A 20,163-nucleotide genomic window follows, 5' to 3' on the forward strand; every position below is an offset into this window, starting at 1 on the left:
TTCGACTTATATTATTATTGGAAAATATATTTGCGATGTACGGTGCTTAAATAAATAGGAAACCTAATAACTTTTGATCCAACGATAGGATTATCATAACGCACAGTGGCGGATGCAGCGGAGTGGTCATAGGGGTCATGACGCCCCCCCCCCAAAAAAAAATTTAAGAACAAAAATAATAATTATAATTTTTATAATAGTTTACAAGAGAAATAAAATATTTTAAAAATTATTTAAAGGGGCATATACACCTAGGTAGGTCGGAAAAATCGTTTTTTTCCCATCCAATTATGTTCTTCACTGTATCAAGAATCATAATCCAAAAGATTAAAACGAAATTCGTCATAGTTTCATTGTAAACATTAATAATGTTGAATCGCGCCGAGTGCGATTAAATGGCCTCGCATTATTAAACATTCATCGAGAAATTTATTTGGATATTGAAAAAATCATTGACAGATTTTCCAAAGTTTCTAAAAAGCGCATTACATTTATTATTTAAAGATGTTGAATACTTGAATTATGTATGTATTGCTCTATTGTTCATTATGAAAAAAATAAATGAGAAGGCTGGCATTAAAACCCCGTTTTTTTTTGTTTTTTTTTCAAAAAAAAAAAAAAAAAAAAAAAATTAAAATTTTTTTTTAATTAATTGGGGGGGGGGGATCTGAGTCTATGACTCTCCCCAGGAAAAATTTCTGGATCCGCCCCTGATAACGCGGGTGCGATTCGATATGCGCAGGTAGTTCTTTTGCGCATAGTTTCTTAACATTCACACGTGTGTGTAAGACAGTTTAGCCACTAATGCAATCTTAATGTTTCAAAAATTTAACCTTAAAGATGCCAATTAATTTGAATAGACGATTTTCTAAGTAACGTAATCAGACACTAATACGTACTTACTTTAATTAACCTCTTCGGGAGGATAAGACGAGTTATAAATGTATTCGTGCAGAATCCAGTTTTCTATTAAAATTTTTTTTATTTCTAATTGAATTTGTCAGAGGGGGGGGGGAGCGGAGAGTTTTCTTTCGAAATAATAATTTCGATTTCTATTTATTTTAAAAAAATTTGTGACGAAATTTGTAAAATAATTTTTTATTAATAATCCAAATTATATATATCTTTTGTTTGAAAAAAAGAAGTTTCTGTCTTTAATTACTCTACTATTTTTTTTATAAAAGTCATAAGATTAATTTAGTTAACAGCAAAAAAAAGTTAAATTAATCGCATATAAAGTTTGATTAAATAGCTTTAACAAATATGTATTCAGATAATTGCAAGAAATAAATTTAAAACAGAATCTATATTTGTTTGTTTTTTTTTTCAAATTTAAATTACATTTGAAATATCGTTTCGGACGTAAGACAGCCAATTATTTTTATGCCATTTATTTATTTTTTTATTATTAGTGGTATTATTTGTATTATTTATTTTAAATTTTTTAGTGACAAATTGGAACGAGTTTCTTATCGATAAAATGATTCCAAAGCAAAAATATTTTCTTAAAAACCAAGCAAACAAAAATTTTAAAAATGGAAATAACCTCCTCTGCTCGATTGCAGATGACATCAAAAAAAAAAAAAAAAATTCGATTTCATCTCGAAAAATAAAAGTAACGAACTAGTTTATCATGATATACCGTATTTGACGGCTCATTTTCCTCATCAACTTTTCTTCTTTCTTATTTCTTCACTTTTTTCGATCTTCATTTCATTCTTTAATAAAAAAAAAAAAACATAAAGGTTATTGTCTTATCATTAATTCTTTTCTCCAACAAGAACGGGGGGAAGGTAAAATATTCGATTCGAAATTCCACTTATATATATATATACCTACGCATCCAAATGTGGTTCACATTTATAAAACAACAAAATAGAATGGAATTCCAATGAGCGTCTAAAAAATCAGTCTCGCTCACGCTCTGGAATAACCAAAAACAACCCCTTCTGTCATGTTGCCCCCTCCCCTCCTCCTGAAAGATTGAGATAGTCATCTCCACCCCTATAACTTTCTCTTTTTCTCAAAACACTGAATTGACCTTAAGGGCCGAATGTCTTTGACCGGCGGAGAAATTTCATCTCAACTCTACTCATCAACCCTTTCTTTACTAAATGCCGATCAAGGAGGATGCTTTGAAACTGGTTATGTAACCGAAAAATCCGGGACCACTTCTCTTCAACTATGATTCAAATAGAATTATTATTTTATTTTATTTTTTTCGTTATTTTGGTTTCTGTCCGCCAACCTTGTCGATTAATTGACTTGATAAGAAAACCGAGAGAGATTGATGAGAAAAAGGCGATATATCGATTCGAGAAGTAATCGATTTTCCTAATTGGCCGCCAGTCACAACAAAAGAGATTTGAAATGAGTAATTTTTGTCATTACAAATCTCCTTTTCTGAAAAAATATTTTCAATTCATTTAAGGTTAAATATTTTTTAAATTTTGTTTAAAAATTAATATTTAAATTTAAATATTTTTTTAAATTTTGGGTATATTTAAATAATTTAAAAAAATTTTAAATCTAGACATTTTTGAAATTTAATCATAAATTATCTTTGTTTCGTAATTTGGTTTCTGATCATCAAGCATGTCGATTAATTGGCTTGATAAGAAAACCGAGAGAGAATGACGAGAAAAAGGCGATAAATGGAATTGAGTAGTAATTGATTTTCTTAATTGCCGTCAGTCACAAAAAACACGATTTGAAATGAGTAATTTTTGTCATTATAAATCTCCTTTTCTGAAAAAGTATTTTAAATTCATTTAAGTTTAAATATATTTTAAAATTTTATTTAAAAATTAATACTTAAATTTAAATATTTTTTTTTAAATTTTGTGTATAGTTAAATAATTTTTAAAAATTTTAAATTTAGACATTTTTAAAATTTAATCATAAATTATTTTTGTTTCGAAATTTGGTTTCTGATCATCAAGCATGTCGATTAATTGGCTTGATAAGAAAACCGAGTGAGAATGACGAGAAAAAGGCGATAAATCGAATTGAGTAGTAATCGATTTTCTTAATTGCCATCAGTCACAAAAAACACGATTTGAAATGAGTAATTTTTGTCATTATAAATCTCCTTCTCTGAAGAAATATTTTAAATTCATTTAAGTTTAAATATTTTTTTAAAATTTTATTTAAAAATTAATATTTACATTTAAATTTTTTTTTGAATTTTGCGTATATTTAAATAATTTTTAAAAATTTTGAATTTAAAAATTTTTAAAATTTAATCATAAATTATTTTTGCTTCTTAATTTAGTTTCTGATCATCAAGCACGTCGATTAATTGACTTGACAAGAAAACCGAGTGAGAATGACGAGAAAAAGGCGATAAATGGAATTGAGTAGTAAGTGATTTTCTTAATTTGCCCTCAGTCACAAAAAAGGCGATTTGAAATGAGTAATTTTTGTACTAGAATATTATATTTTAAATTTATTTAAATTTAAATATTTTTTTTAATTTCATTTAAAGTTAAATAACATTTAAATTTTATTTGAATTTAAATATTTGTTAATTTGTAAATTTTGCGTAAATTTAATTTAGACATTTTTAAAATTTAATCATAAATTATTATTGTTTCTTAATTTGGTTTCTGATCATCAAGCATGTCGATTAATTGGCTTGATAAGAAAACCGAGCGAGATTGACGAAAATAAGGCGATAAATGGAATTGATTAGTAATCGATTTTCTTAATCTGACATCAGTCTCAAAAAAAGCGATTTGAAATGAGAAATTTTTGTACTTGAATATTATATTTTAAATTTATTTAAATTTAAATATTTTTTTAAATTTCATTTAAAGTTATATAACATTTGAATTTCATTTGAATTTAAATATTTGTTAATTTGTAAGTTTTGCGTAAATTCAAATATTTTAAAAAGAAATATTCAAATTTAGTCATTTTTAAAATTTTACTTGAATTTTTTTTTTCCTAATTTAGTTTCTGATCACCAACCTTGTCGATTAATTGGCTTGATAAGAAAACCGGGAGAGATTGGTGAGAAAAAGGCGACATATCGATTCGAGAAGTAATCGATTTTCTTAATTTGCCATCAGTTACGAAAAAGGCGATTTGAAATGAATAATTTTTGTAATGGAATATTATATTTTAAATTTATTTAAATTTAAATATTTTTAAAATTTCATTTAAAGTTAAATAACATATACATTTTATTTGAATTGAAATATTTGTTAATTTGTAAATTTTGCGTAAATTTAAATATTTTAAAAGAAAATATCCAAATTTAGCCATTTTTAAAATTTTACTTTAAATTTTTTTTCCTTCCTAATTTAGTTTCTGATCGCCAAGCATGGCAATAAATTGACTAGGTAAGAAATCCGTGAGGGATTGTTGAGAAAAATGCGATATATCGATTCGAGAAGTAATCGATTTTCTTAATTGGTCGTTAATTACAAAATAGCAATTGAAAAAAAGTAATTTTTGTCGTAAATCCTTTTAAAAGATATAGTTTAAATTTAAATATTTTTTCTTCAATTTTGTGTAAATTTATGTATTTTAAAAAATGTTTAAAATTAATTATTTTTAAAATTTTATTTTTAATTATCTTTTTTACTTCATTTAATTTCTGATCACCAAGCATGTCGATTGATTGGCTTGATAAGAAAACCGAGAGTGATTGATAAGAAAAGGCGATATATCGATCTCAGAATCATCAATTTTTCTTAATTGGCAGTCAATTACAAAATTATTAATTTGTAATTGACTGCTAATTAAGAAATTATTAATTGAATTATTATTGGCGATTGAAAATTATTAATTTTTGTATTATAAATCGCTTTCGGAAAATTATGTTTAAAATTTATTTAGATTTAAATAAAATTTAAATTTTATCTAAATTTAAATATTTATTTAAACTTGGTGTAAATTTAAATATTTTCAAATTAAATTTTCAAATTTAGGCATTTTAAAATTCAATTTAAAATTTTTTTTTGTTTCTTAATTTGGTTTCTTATTGCCAAGTATGTCGATTAATTGACTTCGGTCGAAAAAAAGGTCGTAATATTGAATCGAGTAGTAATCAAATTTCTTAATTCCGTCAGTCAGGAAAAATAAAGAAAAAAAAAAAAAAACGATTGGAAATGAGTAATTTTTGTCATTAAATATCTCTTTTTCGGAAAGATATATCTTAAATTCATTTAAATTTAAATTTTTATTCAAAGTTAAATATTTAAATGTAAGCATTTTTTAAAATTTTGGGTAAATTTTTTAAAAAAAATTAAATATTTGTAATTATTAAAAATTTTAAATATTTCATAAAACTTTCAAATTTAGGCATTTATAAAATTTAATTTTAAATTATTTTTGTTCTTTAATTTGGCTTCTGTTCGTCGAACAAGGGTGAAAGTACGCCTTAGAACAGAGGTCATGGAGGTTAGGGCTCCACAATTTCGCGACCAATGGCGTGGTTGTGGTCAGTACAGTACACAGGCACTCTTTACTACCCAGATAAGCTGGTACCTATCGATCTGAAGCTGTTCTTCTTAATTACAGTTCTTCTTAATGACAGTTCAATGCCTTAACCACTGAGCCACCACGGCTCATGTACGAAAATATATTTTTGCTTATAATTAGAGCGTGAGATAAAAATATGTAAAAGAGACACCGGTGTCCCATTTGTGGTAAAGGATTAATAAAATGATCAAAAGAAAAAATATTGGTCGGGATAGCCTGGTTGGCAGGGTGCTGGACTCACGCTACTGTGAGCCGGAGTTCGAATCCATCCGGCCTTAAAATGGTGATTGGTGAACGATAAATCTGCTGGATCACAAAGTCCTCCATGTTCCCATAACAAATTATACCTCTGGGGGAACTGAATTGGGGATTGATCGTTCTCTGGTTCAGGTCAAAATTACGATCTGTGGATGTATGAAAGTGTCCTGTCTTATAAACCGGAGCGACGTATGCGTGTGGCAGAACAGAATTCTTGGACACAGGTGACGCCATTGGAAAACAAGAACAGTCACACCCCTTGCCTTAACGGCCTACGACAACAGCAACAACAACAAGAAAAAATTATTTTTTTAAACTAAAAAAAAATTTTAATTTTTAAAAGGAAAGATAATTTATTTATAAAAACACAAAACAAAATATCATATAGCTAAATGATAATAGTTCTAATATGTTTTCTCAATAAAAAGCTTAAAAATCCATTTTTAAGAAAAATATAAACATACATAATGAGTGAATATAAAATTAAAAGCTAGTACATTATTCTTGCTTCTTCTGTATCAGAAATCATTGTATATTAGGATTATAAAGTAGTAAAACTCATTTTGGAACAAAAATGAAAATTAATTATATTTAAATCTCTTAATTGCAAATATTAATTCGCAATAATGAAATTAAAACTATTTGACTAGTAATTAAATACAGAATGTCTGACTCTCTAAAACAGACTAAAACTCATTTTTTTAATTGGATATTCTCTTTATTCTATTACATTCTAAAACTGATGAGACTTCATACTTTATTCAACCAAAATGAAGTTAGTTTCAGTTTTTTTAATTGAAATAAATTCAATTAATTCAACCGACTCGTTTAATTAACTTTTAAACTTAATTTTTTTTTCGCAGACAAAATAGTGCGGCGTACTAAAGGAGGAGTACTATTCTATCCCGTTTTGTTTCGATTTAATTAGCATATTTTCTCGAATTAGCAATTTGGGAGCATTTTCGATAAATGCTTCACTTGCTCTAATATTAAAGTGCATTTGGTGAACTTATTTTTTAATATGTATAAGTCAAGTAATAAAGTAAAATGCTGTAAAAATATTTTTTTTAACGAATCCCTCTCTTTTTTTCCCCCTTAGAGTTGTTGGTTGCAATTTTTTAAAATTTAACGATGATTTATAATTTATATTAAGAAATTATAAATGTTTTCTTTCTGTGGTTGCGATTTATATACGTGGCTTTAATTGAAAATAAAAAAAAATAAATAAATCCTTTTGTCATTTTAGATAAAATAACTTTAGTTCACATTCCAACCGTGTTATTGAATGTCAAGAATGTTTTTGAATTGAAATAAGGTAATTAAAAATTCTAAAGCAATAATTAATCTATCCTTTTTTTAATCATTTCTCTCATAATTATAATATTTATGTTATAATAATTATTTAAATTATTAATTTTCTCTATGTTTCAGAATTCATGTTTATAGAAGAAAATATTGTATTGTTAGTATTGAAATGATCTTATCTAATATATGTATTTACTATATTGATCAGTCGTTGAGTTCTGTTGATTACATTAAATATGATAGATTAAATAAATATGTTGAAATATTAAATATGATAAATCATTATCATCATCATCATAGTTGGCCAGACAGCCCAATGTGAGCCAATGCCTTCCTCTGAAGATTTCTCCATGACGACTTCCGATTTATCTTTGATCTCCAATTCATTTCATTAATTGCAAGAAGATCAGACTCCACTGAGTCAGCCCATCTCAATCGCGGCTTTTCTAGCTTTCTTGTTCCAGTGGGTCTAAAAAGCTGTATCTTTTTTATTGTATTGTCATCACTCATTCGAATCACGTGGGCCATCCAATTCCTTCTATTTATTTTATGTATTTAATAATATCAGGTTGTTTATAAATCTTGTACAGTTCAAAGTTAAATCTCCTTCTCCAGTTTTTGCTTTCATTTACACCACCAAGTATACTCCGCAAAATCTTTCTCTCAAATATTGCGATACAAATTTCCACCAGTTTTGTCAAATATTAATAGCAATAATTCACTATCGCATTGCGCTTTAATATGAGTAACTTTCATTTTTAAATTAATGAACTGAATTTTTATCTAGTGATAGCAAATTTTATGATTTCGTATATGAATCTTATTACTTATTTAATTATTATTATCAACTATATAATATTATAAGTAATATATAATATTACTTATTGATTATTATAATAATGCCATAGGCGGCTAAAAGTGTAAAAGGTGGTAAAAACTCAGTTCATTTTTTATTTATTTAATGTATTTAATTATTCAGTCATTACCACCATAACATACATTGTAAATTATTCATGTTTAAAATGAAAAAATTCCCTTCAATAGTAAGCTGAATAAAATATGCTAGAAAAAGGTGCTAATTTTGATATTTTTTAACAGATTTTTGATTTTTATTAATTACCACTTTTTACATTTTTTTATCGCCTTTGGCGTCCTTGCTTTTAGCTCTTTTCATTAAATACAGATAAAAGTACATATAAAATACCATTTCATTTCAATAATCTCAAAAAATTATAAATCAATAATCGTTAAAATGATACTACTTTAATGATTAAAAAAAAAAACATCGAAAACGGTAGCTAACAGAAGAGAACATCCACTTATTTAAACATGCGGTGAAATAGGAAAAGTTAGTAACTACGAAAAAACCACATATTCCCGCAACAACTAATAGTTTTTCAAAAAAAAATTTTTTTTTTCGCAGCTAATATTATTAGTGTTTCATAATAAATCCTTCATTTTTTAAAAAAGAAAAGCAAATCTTTCCTACCTTCGTTTACACAGAGAGCAAACGAAAGAAGGCAAAAAATGGTTCCAAGAGCTTTATTTACATTTATACTATTAAATTAGTGCCAACTATATATCAAAATACAAAATCAGAAAAAAAACACGTTCCTTTTCGGGAAAAATATACTATTTGGATTTCTGACCAAAATCGTTATCAAATCTGTGGCTATCTTAACGTTAATTTCACTTTATGTGTCTTTGCGTTGATATCACCGGAATTTTTAAAGTGAATCGAAATTTTTTCCATTCAATTATAAAACTCGTTCTTCCTAAGATAATTCTATTTTAAATTTTTTAACAGTACTTCATTATTTTTTATTTAAAAAGAGTCGAAAAAATTTCGAATTCTAAGATATACAAAATTTTAAATTATATAAAATTAAAGTTCAAAATTTGAACGAAATCGGTCAAATAGATTTCGAGTTATAAAATTTTTAAAAAGTCGTATTTATAAACTTTCAGTCACCAACTCGAAAGAATCTATATCTAAATATTTATTTTCAGTGTCAAATGAGATAATCTACGAAAATTCACTTTCTCCGCGTAATCAAGAGATGAATGTTAAAGAAGCAATAAATAGGTTGTCAGTCTTGCCCTAAGCTCCGCCCAAGTCAGAATTACTTTTCCGCCTTCCTTCATTAATTAAATGATAATTAACTCTTCACCGCTCGGTCTGCCATTAATTATCGTTTTCTCTTTCGGCAGAGAATGCAAACGATACCACTATTTTTCATCAAAAGAACTTTCATCGGTGACATTTTTGAATCCATTTTGGATCTTCTTCTAGCTGCTCTCTCAATCTAAAATTAGATTATTGTCACACTACCAGTGTTACGTAATAAAGACGTTTTTGATTTTTTTGTTTGGTCACAGTTCTTAATGCAATAAATCCGTTAGTTCATTATGTGTTTATTTTCGCGTAAAATATTGAGGGGAAAAAATGGCGTTACAATTAATAAATTTGGAAAATCGTTTGTTAAAAAATATTCTGAACTAAAGCGATTTTATTTTCAACAGCGACAACAATTGCTCAGTGCTCGCATTTTTTTCCGATTTTACTTAAGATGATATTTTTTAAGAACCTTTTCTCTTTTTGGAAGTTTTCGGACCTGTGAATACTTATTTAATTTTTATCGATTATTTCGAAGATTTAATAACATCTTCAAAATTAGATACGGTTGGTCCAAGAAATTCTATCAATATGCTGCAGCATATTTCCACTCCAAGTATGAGCTTTAATGAGTAATCGGTACTTATTTATTTATACCAAGTGGGTCATTATTATAAATACCTATAACTTATTTCGTTTCTGTTACTTTAAAAAATCAACTGTGCATATATAATTAAACATATATATACCTAAAATATTACACATATAATTAAAACATTTCTGCAATATAAATCCTAATTATAAAACACTTTTAATATCATTTAAAAAAAACTGTATTTTTAAAAGGACACCAGGCTTAATTGCGTGAAGAACAAAATTCTGTAAAAGATTTCTTTCCAAATGGCCTTAGATTGAGAATCTATTTTTAGTTCTAGGAATGCATCATGCAAAGCATAAGAAATTTTTTTTATCCGGTTATAACTAAATGAGTGTCTAAAATTTAACTCTTAAGGAGAATTCAGGAATTCAGAATTCATTTCCGAATTACATATTCTTCGATATTTGAAGTTTCTGCGAAACCTTATTTCCAGGAGTCGTAAATTAAATCAAACATATTGAAACAAATAAAATTTCTGTAAAAAATTTCATGGAAATTTTTAAGCCTGACCTTTTGTCGATTAGAACTTTGTCTCATGAATTTGTCAATTTGTTTAAGTTATTTATCTGCAGATGTGGACAATTTTTTTTAAAATTCTAATTTATGAAATTATTAATGTACAACCTTTTCTACCACTAGTTAAAAATTTTTGAAACTATCAAAAATCCGTAGTTTTCGTAATTTTAAAGAAATACTTTCCAAAGACTACAGAAAATCCGTAGTTGTTGAAAGGTATGTACGCATGCAGAGTGGTAAAAGCAAGTGTAATTAGACTGAGCTTATTTCTTCCACAATTTTGGAAGTCTTGAATGACAACTACAAATCGGACTCGAAACTCAAACGATGCAACAATCAACGTTGCATAAATATAAATTAATAATTATTATTTTATATCTTTGCGATGATAAAAATATAAAATAATCATTGCGTAGCCACCATTTCTCACTAATTTTCGCGCATATTTTCATACTTAAAATGGTAGCTTATATATTGTGCTTATAATTTTATTCTTGATTTAGGCGGACGCCATACCACGGGAGAAACTTTTCGTCTCAAATTCTCTTACATTTGCATAACTAATTTCATATTTATAATATAGAAAAGAAAGTTCGGACAAACCTAGAGTAAGCCGTGAAGTTTTAAATACTTCCACCGAAATTAAAAATAGAATTAAATATCACATGCATAGAAAGATAGGAAATTGATAAAAGATAAATTGTTTTTTAGAAATGACTCACTATTACTATATTATGATTGGAAGAATTATTCTAATCTAATCCTTCAAGAGTTATGATGAGAAATACGACAAATTAAATTAACTTTAGAAGGATAGATTTTTGAGCCGTTATAGTGGTTAAACTAAAAAATCTCATTTTTAATCTATATAATCTTTTAACTATAAAGGTCAGCTTTTCGGAACTTTGTCAACACTTGTCTCTATTTTATGTTTTATAAATCCGATTTTAATTAGAAAAAAAAGTATATTTCTTAAGAAAAAGTTAGTTTTTTGGTCAATTTAAAGCATATTTCATCACGGTTGCCGTTAACTGTTATACATATTTTAAGAGATTTCTCTAAGATATTGGAGAAAAATTTAAAGAATGAAAACTGGCTCAATTTGGATATTTATCAATTTGAGATGCATGAATTTGAAGCATTTAACTGAAAATACTATTTTTCCTCATTGTATATATGGGTATTAAAAAACTTTATATCTACTTATGTTTTACATACATAAACTGCTTAAAATGTTATTTTAATAAATCAGAATATAAAATAGCATATTAATTTGCAAAACAGCAATTATAAAATCAATATTAATAAAAATATTGAGCATTCGTAATGATTCATAAATATTAATTATTATTTTTAAAACTATGCAATGTTTCATTTTTCAATAAAATAAAACTTATACATTAGAAAGGAAATATTAAATTTAGGATCCATAATATTATTCATTCAAAATTTTACTCTAAAATGTATAGCGTTTCAAGTTTTTTTTTCTATTTTTTTTATCAGTGAATACTATTAAATTCTCAAACTAAACATCTATCATGAAATAGAATTTTTTCTTCTTTTTTAATATTTATCACTGAAATATTTGGCAGTGTGACAAAGTACTTAATTCTCTGAATGGTTTCAAAATTCATTGAGAGCAAATATGTTTGGCAGGAAGCCAATTTCCTATTATTCTTCATATTTGGTTAATTATATGAACATAAGAAGTATTCACAGACTTTTATTCATCGTTCTTCAAAAAAGAATTTAATTTTGCATGCTTTTTATAAAGATTTTTTAAGGAGAGAAAGAATTAGAAGAAAGAGAGATTTCTAACCAAGAAAGAAAAGATAACTTATTAAAATTATATTAAATGAAATGCAATTTTGTGAATTATGATATTTCTTAATAACGTATTGTTTAAAGGAAATAATAAATGGAATAAAAGTCCATGAAATGAAATGTAGACGCTAGTTATCACGTCAGAATTACAGTTTCCATGGCAACGCTAGCCTTATAAATTATACATTAAAGTAAGAAAAGTGCACAACAGATATCCTATAACTGTTAATCAGTTGGTATTAGAGTAATTAAAAGATAAGATTATTTTTAAAAATAAATAATGAAAATGGCAAACTGGAAACCCTAAAATAATAAACCATAAGTTAATTGGTACATCAATAGGAAAAAATTCGCGTCTGTGATTAGATCGTCAAAACGTTTTCAAAGGGAGGGGGGAGGCATACAACCGTATTTTGAGACAAAGGCAATCAAACACCTTATTTCCCGTAAAAATTCCTTGAGGCAATGAAAGATTAATGAACCTAAAATATATGTGCAACACTTTTACTGAAATGATTAAAAGAATAGTGCCTTAAAAACATTGCCTAAAAGTCATATTTCTTCTGTATTCACCGCATCTTTCTTAGATCAACTTTACATTCACTTTAAATGTTCATGAGAATTGGTTAATCAGTTGAACACAGTCTGCGGTACATTTGTCTTTTCTTTCTTAATAATACTAAATGGTGGTACTGCTATTTGTTACAGTATGTCTGGTGTTGTAACACGGGTCCACTTCGGTAAATTTCATATAGCTTAAACCCATTTATAGCTAATTAAAAATTTAATTATTGTAGATTAATGCAGATTTTTGTCTGTCCGAATTACTAATGGAGGGTTATTGTTTATTAAAAAAATAATGCACATTAATCATTAACAACGATTCTAATTTATATAATGTTGTTATATAAATTGGAATCGTTTACTGATTCAGTGATTGCAATGAATGATTCGAAACAGCTGAATTTGCTTATTGCATTAAATCTTAGTTCAGGCTATTTATAATAAATCCTCACTACTCTAGGCTTATTACAAACTGTTTGAAATAAATCAGACTAATTAAGGAAGATGATGTATTTCCGAATTAGCCTAAAAGCATGTGGGCTTGCGTAGCCAAAGTGAGTCAAGCTTATTAGAAAATTCTAGCGACTTTTTCAATTAGCCTAGTCTTTTGCAAAATGATGGCAACGGCTTTCAAATAGCCGGATTTTCTAATTTGCCTACACATGTATTTTTCATAAAATTTTCGTTTACACTCATTTGTGCAAAACATTTGTTCTGCTTTATAGTGGAAAAAATATTTATTTATTTATTTTTTAACTTCTTTGTAAAGAATTATAACTTAAAGCAGTGCGCAATATCCGATATCCTTTGACGCAGATGGGAAACTGGTCTCCCTTTTATATATTTTTTTCTGACGCTCAAATTACAAGCAAAAATATATTTTGGTATTTTTTAATTATAAAAACTATCTAATAGTTATTAAAAAAATCTGTTATATTATCGGAATTATATTTGTACTAAAATATTAAATCCAAAAAAAGTAGCTTTAATTTTGTTTCCTACATATTCAAAAATTTATCAATAGTTTGTTTTATAAATTAAAGACATTTTGGTGATGAATGACTGCTTATTTTAGATTTAAATAACTGGAAATTTGAAAATTTTTTGTTTGAAAGTGAGCAGCGTTTGGAAGATTCTATTTTTAACGCAGAAAAAGATACCGGTGTTTTTTGCTGTATTTCATAACCATAAATTATTAAAAATGCTAAAGGTAATATCTTTCACTTATTTTAAGTTTAATAAAAATTTAGTCAAAGGATTATTATCGCGATATATCAGCAAGATAAATCGATATTTTATGACAAATCGCATTATTTTTCCCAAAATAGCTTACTTACATTATTTTTAAAATGCCCAAAAGTCCAGCTACCCTAATAAAGTTTCTTAACACTCACGACAATATCGTACACAATAATTCTCGTTATCAATAATTCTCGCGATATTATCGAATTCGATAATTAACGTTATCAATAATGTTCACATCATCGAATTCGATTCAATTCACATTCTTGATATTATCGTTACAAATAATAATCACGATATTATCGAATTCAATAATTACGCTATCAACAATGTTCGCGACATTATCGATTTTGATTCTTATCGTTTCCAATCATATTCCAGAGAGCAATATTTTTTTTTTGTCCATAACTTTCTTGGTTTTATCTTAATCAGTAATTATCATATATTCGATATAAATTGTAAGTCATATATCCACTATATAGTCATATATCCAGTATATAGTCATATATTCACTATATATCGGAATAATATGTTCGAAAATATCATTACCATGATGCTCCAAAAAATATAGATATTTTATAACTATAGTCAGCTCTTAAAACTAGCCTTTTTATTTATATCGAATAATCGTATTATAAATGGAACAAAATATAAATCAATTTATCGCCAAAAAATTAAAATGAAGTCATAATATCCACGATATATTGGAATAATATGTTTAAATATATCATTACCGTGATGCTCAGAGAAATATAGATATTTTATAGCTATATATAGTCAGTTCTTAAAACTAGCTGCTTAATTTATATCGAATAATCATATTATTAAATGGAATAAAATATAAATCAATTTATCACTCAAAAATTAAAATGAAGTTATAATATCCACGATATATTGGAATAATATGTTAGAAAATATCATTACCGTGATGCTAAAAAAAATATAGATATTTTATTGCTACATATAGTCAGTTCTTAAAACTAGCTCTTTTATTTATATCGAATAATCGTATTATAAATGGAACAAAATATAAATCAATTTATCTTCCAAAAATTAAAATGAAGTCATAATATCCACGATATATTGGAATAATATGTTTAAATATATCATTACCGTGATGCTCAGAGAAATATAGATATTTTATAGCTATATATAGTCAGTTCTTAAAACTAGCTGCTTAATTTATATCGAATAATCATATTATTAAATGGAATAAAATATAAATCAATTTATCACTCAAAAATTAAAATGAAGTTATAATATCCACGATATATTGGAATAATATGTTAGAAAATATCATTACCGTGATGCTAAAAAAAATATAGATATTTTATTGCTACATATAGTCAGTTCTTAAAACTAGCTCTTTTATTTATATCGAATAATCGTATTATAAATGGAACAAAATATAAATCAATTTATCTTCCAAAAATTAAAATGAAGTCATAATATCCACGATATATTGGAATAATATGTTTAAATATATCATTACCGTGATGCTCAGAGAAATATAGATATTTTATAGCTATATATAGTCAGTTCTTAAAACTAGCTGCTTAATTTATATCGAATAATCATATTATTAAATGGAATAAAATATAAATCAATTTATCACTCAAAAATTAAAATGAAGTTATAATATCCACGATATATTGGAATAATATGTTAGAAAATATCATTACCGTGATGCTAAAAAAAATATAGATATTTTATTGCTACATATAGTCAGTTCTTAAAACTAGCTCTTTTATTTATATCGAATAATCGTATTATAAATGGAACAAAATATAAATCAATTTATCTTCCAAAAATTAAAATGAAGTCATAATATCCACGATATATTGGAATAATATGTTTAAATATATCATTACCGTGATGCTCAGAGAAATATAGATATTTTATAACTATATATAGTCAGCTCTTACAACTAGCCACTTTATTTGTATCGCATAATCATATTATTAAATGGAACAAATTATAAATCAATTTATCGCCCCAAAATTAAAAGGAAGTCATAATATCCACGATATATCGGAATAATATGTTTGAAAATATAATTACCGTGATGCTAAAAAAACAGATATTTTATAGCTATATATAGTCAGCTCTTATAACTAGCTGCTTTATTTATATCGAATAATTATATTATTAAATGGAACAAAATATATATAAATTTATCACCCAAAAATTAAAATGAAGTCATAATAACCACGATATATTGGAATAACATGTTTGAAAATATCATTACCGTGATGCTCAAAAAAATAGAGATATTTTATAACTATATATAGTCAGCTCTTAACTCTAGCCCCTTTATTTATATCGAATAATTATATTATAAATGGAACAAAATATAAATAAATTTATCACTCAAAAATTAAAATGAAGTCATAATATCCACGATATATAGGAATAATATATTTCAAAATATCATTACCGTGATGCTCAAAAAAATATAAATATTTTATAACTATATATAGTCAGCTCTTATAACTAGTTGCTTTATTAACATCGAATAATCATATTATTAAATGGAACAAAATATGAATCAATTTATCTCCCAAAAATTAAAATGCAGTCAATAAATATTCACTCCATCATTGTGAAAGGCGCCAAACAGTAGCGCTGGGGATTACAGAGGTTGTTACACCTTGTAAACCTTTGTTCAAAAAGTGCTATTAGCATGTTCTCACAGAAGCCACTGATCATTTCCTCAATCTTTAAGAAGCGAAGAAGGTATTTTGATGGTGTGTCTTACACGCTTGTTTTTCCCTCTTATCAGTGATTAGAGTGAAAAAGAAATTGTGTTTGTGGGCATCCGACGGAGTGGAAAGATCCCCTTTGAATACCGCCCTGTCAGTGTTGCGTAAATGTTTGACATCGCTTAACTTTGCTGTTCCTTTGGTTGGGCACGCGTCCTTCCAGGTTTGAAATGAATTTGCTGTCAGAAATACTGATTTCTGTGCGTCAAATTATCTGGAAAATGCAACTATAATGCATCGGTTGAGTAATAGGTGCTTAAACATAAGTAATGAGTTTCGCATGGTGTTTAGCAAATGGGGTTTTTGTCCGTTCGTTTTGGATAATGTTTGAGAAAATTTAGAGTATACTAATAATACTTAATATTACTTCTTTGTAAATAATATTGCTCTTCATATATTCCATCAACGTTCATCCGTGCTTTATACTACCTAACAATTCTTTGTTATTAGTACTTATTTTTTACCTTAAATAAAAGAGTTGATATAAATATTACGTTATTAATGTTCGACGCATTCATAATGGTAGGCGGAAAAAGAGTACCGAAAAAAAAAAACACCTCGTTGTTAATTATATGAATTCAATAATCTCATTTCGGACCGTTGAGCAAAATTTAAATGTAATTAGATATTCATTTGAATTAAATTAAGATATTTAAAAATTTTTTTTTTATAAATGAAGATCAATTTAAAGTTTAAGGAGATGATTTTCTTCCACATCATACTATTTAACGAAATGATTAGAACTCTTAAACGATTCTAAAATTGTTCTAAACTTCAATAATTACTTCAATTGTATTTTTAGATAATATAAAAATAATACTTTTTCAGCAGGTTACTTTTTAGAAATTCCATTAAATTAAAATACTTTTATTATTTTGAATCAGTTTCGTTAATATTTTTATTTTTGTGAAAGATTATGACCCTGTGAAATTATTGTGAATGGATTTACATTGATACATTATATATAATAATACTACATGTTATATAATTGTATTAAAAATGTATAAAGTATTAAAAGTTCCCATTCATTCAACTTAAAATTGATTTTCTAAAAAAAAATATTTTTGAAATTATTTCATTTTAATATTAATTAATATATTAATGTTTCTATATAAATAAGTTTTTAGAAAACATCGAATTATGCTCGAATTGTTATTAAATGACATTAAATTCGGCTAAATATCCTAAACTAAAGAACTTATTGACAGTTCCTTGACACCGAATAGATCTTGAAGAATTTTGAAGAGAAAAGAAAATAAAGATGTCCCAGTCAGTGTGACGAGTAAAGATTGGGTGTCTGATCAGATCGCACTTTTCCAACCTTGTTTTAATGGTCCAAAATTCATTCTAATATATCGTATTTCGCGTTTTTAGAGTTGAAAAAGTTCACAGTTGGTTGGGGAACGTGGTGCGGAGACTGAGTTCTACTACCATCTGCACTGTTATTTTAGTTTGCATTTGCAGAAGTCTTGGCTTCGAATCAAAATTAAGGATGAATCTCTGTCGCCAATAGCCGATAAATGTAGCTCTTGAGAGCTGCATTTATCGGCTATTGGCGACAAATGCAGCCGTTAAATCTGCCGATAAATGTAACTCTTGAGAGCTGCATTTACGGTCAACCAAACTATTCGTCGGGATTTGTTAACAACCAAACCTGGAAATGGTGACTATATTTAAATCTTAATTAAATTCAATGGGTTGATATTTAAATAACATTTCAAATCCACTTCGTTAAGAAATTAAAAAAAAAAAAAGGACTCTTCCCACAACAGGCCGATGTGGGCCCTGGGGTTATGGACGTACAAGCTCCCAATTTCATTATCAATAGCATGATTGAGGCCATGTGGTCAACATTACACACTGGCAGTCTTAACTTATAAGAAAAGCTGGTATACTTTAATTTGAAGCTGGGTAGACTTCAAGCCGGTATCAAACCTAGTGTAGCATAATGACTCAGTGGCTTAACCACTAAGACTCTACTACGTGACGTCTACTAAAATCTACTACGTGAATTTCGTTTCATATTTTGCCAGCGATAATGGGGGTTCCGCGTAGGACTGACCACTCAACCGGAACATCTGCTCTTGCACCTCAGAGCCCAAAGGTCAAGAAAACTGAGATGGGCACAATAGGCCTTGACCCTCTATGGGCTGCCGTGCAACTGAAGTTTTTTTTATATATCAACGATAATAAATCAAATAAAACTTAATTACAATGAGTAATAATAACAAAAAGATGTTAATAAAAGAAGGAATATCCCCACAACAGCCCATTGTGGGCTTTGGGGTTATGGACGTGTAAGCTCCCAATTTCATTAACAACAACATGATTGAGGCCATGTGGTCAACATTACGCACTGGCCCTGTTTACTTCCTAAAGAAGATGGTATTTTTTTATATTTGAAGCTGATTGTAGATTTCAAGCCGCTTCTGGGTATCGAACCCAGTTCAACACACTGACAGTTCAGTTCCTTAAAGACATAAAAATCTACTTAGTGAATCTGGCTTCATTTCATATCAACGATACTAAATAAAATAAAACTTATTTACAACAAGTAATAATAATTTTAAAAAAAATAGATTTTTTTAAAAAGTAGATCCAGCATTCCGATCTAAAAATAAGCTGAGTGTAGATTTCAAGCCGTTTCTGGGTATCGAACCCAGTTCAACGCAGTGACAATTCAGTTCCTTAAAGACATAAAAATCTACTCAGTGAATCTGGCTCCATTTCATATCAAAGATACTAAATAAAATAAAACTTATTTACAACGAGTAATAATAATTTTTAAAAAAATTGATTTTTTAAAAAAGTAGATCCAACATTCCGATCTAAAAATAAGCAGGCTCCAGCTCTGATCATTTATGAAAGCTCGTTCCCCCGATTGCAGCTCAGAAACCCCTGCCTCTAGAAACATATCTTGCTCTGTTTATGTACAAAACGCTTTTCTCAACACAGCCAAGATTTAAAGAGATTGGCGTGGGTCGACGACACTTGGCGCTCATATTTTTCCCCCTTTCCTCCGCTTCTCTTTTTCCGACGCAATCGAAAAAGAAATAGGCAAAGGGAAACAGAATTAACCCGAGAACTATTTGGCATGCAATTCTTCTTCGGAATTTTTTTTTCTTTTTTATTATGAAGATGGTTGAGGGGGTGGAAATAAAGGGGGGAGTAAGTTAGGGCGGGAATGTCTCTTTCCTTTCATTTAATCGGTGTGAGCAGTTCAGTGCTTTTTCCGCGAAGATAGGGTTAATACACGGTGAGAGAATAATTACTCTAGAATGCGTTGGCGAGAGGAGATGGTTACAAAAGCGTTAATTCCTAATTTTTATTTGTTTGCTTTTATTATTTTGCGTTTCGTTTATTTCCTGATGATTTTTAATATCCGGATTTATAATACACCGGAAGTTGTTCTTCTTCTCTTTCTCCCT

Source organism: Parasteatoda tepidariorum, chromosome 9 (assembly GCF_982258835.1).
Source record: "Parasteatoda tepidariorum strain Cologne lab strain chromosome 9, Ptep-v5.0, whole genome shotgun sequence".
NCBI lineage: Eukaryota > Metazoa > Arthropoda > Arachnida > Araneae > Theridiidae > Parasteatoda > Parasteatoda tepidariorum.